Source organism: Lampetra planeri, chromosome 38 (assembly GCF_965212315.1).
Source record: "Lampetra planeri chromosome 38, kcLamPlan1.2.h2, whole genome shotgun sequence".
In the NCBI taxonomy this organism is placed as follows: Eukaryota; Metazoa; Chordata; class Hyperoartia; order Petromyzontiformes; family Petromyzontidae; genus Lampetra; species Lampetra planeri.
In genome coordinates this window covers 1,671,868-1,674,101 of record NC_136144.1, presented here as the reverse complement: position 1 = coordinate 1,674,101, position 2,234 = coordinate 1,671,868, and the positions used below count along the sequence as shown (strand labels likewise).

The 2,234-nt window shown below is 58.0% G+C and overlaps 1 long non-coding RNA gene across 1 annotated transcript; it reads right to left on the bottom strand.

The window, feature by feature from the left end:
- Window positions 1-530: 530 nt before the first annotated feature.
- Window positions 531-1,919, bottom strand: LOC144731175 (uncharacterized). Its single transcript, XR_013587918.1, has 3 exons — window positions 1,842-1,919; window positions 1,046-1,116; window positions 531-632 (listed from the first exon to the last, which is right to left on the bottom strand). It is a non-coding gene; the product is annotated as an uncharacterized LOC144731175 (long non-coding RNA).
- Between the last annotated feature and the right edge of the window lie 315 nt (window positions 1,920-2,234).

The window sequence follows — 2,234 nt, the reverse complement described above, 5'->3', positions numbered from 1 at the left end:
CACCGTTTGGGGAGCGGTGGTACAGCAGTTAACGCCCTACGAACTCAGCCATCTGAGTACGTGGTGTGGTGTGTATAACATCGCAAACCTGGGGAGACAAAGGCAGCCAGACGTGGGGCTGGCCACCCACCCACTTCTGTGCCATGCCGGCCATCATAGGTGCTACCCGCTAACAGCACTTGCCCCAGCAATCTGTTAAAGGCGATACGGGGTACTTTTGTCTTTTTGTGCAATTGTGTGCGTCTGCGCGACGCATGCGACGATGTGCATGTTTGTGTTTGATAAATGTACATCCGCAATGTGTGTGTGACGCGTATGATGCGCGTGTGTGACGAGGGTTGGAACAGCAATTCACGCACTGCCCTATCCACACGGCGACCTCTCCTCAACGCCTCGAGCCTCGGCGGAGAGCGCCGCGAGTTGACTCCAACTCCAGGTTTTCAGGGACAAACACCCCACCCCACCGCCCCTCCCCCCAGGCCCGCAGTGTTGGGGGGGGGGGAGAAGTTGCCCCCCCCCTCAATCCACGCTCAGGAACTTCCGCTTCTTCGCCGTGTTCATGTACAGTCACCAGGGCCACTCCACCTCGGCGGTGGCCGCGTTGTCCAGCGTGCCCAGTTTAATCTCGTAGACTGTGCGACACACGAAGGCAAAGATCCTCCCCATGTAGCCTTTAAGATCGTGTGGGAAAAGCGCTGTTCACTTATTAGCACGTAGGAAAGCCACCACGGCACACGAAGGGGTTGGTGTGGGTGGCCAGCATTACGCCCGGTCATCTTTAAATTTACACATCGCATCGGGGGTGGGGGAATGCGGGTCAGGTCACGGCACAGCGAATGCGACCAGAGCAGCGACCCCACCGACTCAAGTTCCGACCCGCTCTGCAAGTCACTTGCGGGCCGCGCGGCCCGACGCTAGACTCTTACATTCAAGCCCATCATCCTCCCTGGGGTCGATCACTTCGTAGGGAAGTCCACAAGGATTTTCCACCGCCTCCGCAGGGGTATAAAGTGGAGACGAGCTGGAACGTGTCAAGCAGACTTACACTTCATCTTGAATCACGGTCCCACCTCCTTCAACTCGATGTCCTTGCCGTCGCGCTTGTAGACGTGGTGCCTGTTGGGAGGGGGGGGGGGGCACAGAAGTCACAGGAGGGGTCGCGGCAAGTCACACGGTCGGTGCTGGACTCTCATTACGCGTCCTAGCAGACGTTTGCCAGTTAGAGGCCAACGCCCGCCCTGTTAAAAACTGCGGATGCATAAACAAATGAACAACATTACACGCCGTCAGCTCAGAGATTGCGTTAAATAAAAACTCTGTGCCCATGCTCGAAAACTCAAGTAAAACGAAACTATTTTTATTTTACCACTGAGCTATGTAGCTCTTCACATAAAAATGTATAGCTGCCAAATACTCTAAATTCAAGTTTTTAAATGTGGAGGGAAAAACCCGGAGGGCCCGGAGAAAAATCCATGCGACCAGGAGGAGAACATGCAAACTCCGAATATACAGGCGTCAGGGTCGGGATCGAACCTATGACCTCCTGTATACCTGGCGAAGTCATCAACATCTCACCACCGTGGGATGCCGGCGTTACGGTGAAAATTTACAGTTTGTAAAACAACCCGCAAATGACCTAGTTGGGTCAAATCACATCGCAACATCAAAATAGTTTAGTTTCACATATGTGCATTGTTGGAGTCTGCACTCAAGGCCACCAGGGCCCCCAAGTGGCTCGCGGTGGGCCTTGCAATGAAGAACGCTGTGGCAGACCCATCGGCGACGGACAGCGGACGACGACGACGACCGAGACGTTGTGAGGAGGCGCGGCGGCAGCGCACCTGAACGAGATGTAGTCGTCGTCTTTGGCGAGCGTGATGATGCGCCGGCTGTCCTCCTTGGGCACAGTGGTGGTGGGGATGGCCCGGGTGGTGGTGGTGGCCCGGATGGTGGTGGTGGTGGGGATGGCCCGGGTGGTGGTGGTGGCCCGGATGGTGGTGGTGGTGGGGATGGCCCGGGTGGTGGTGGTGGCCCGGATGGTGGCGGTGGTGGGGATGGCCCGGGTGGTGGTGGTAGCCCGGATGGTGGTGGGGGTGGCCTCACTGGCGGTGGTGGCCCGGGTGGTGGTGGTGGCCCGGGTGGTGGTGGTGGCCCGGGTGGTGGTGGGGGTGGCCCTGCTGGTGGTGGCCCGGATGGTGGTGGTGGTTTGGAGCCAGCTGTGAGCCAGCGCCTGC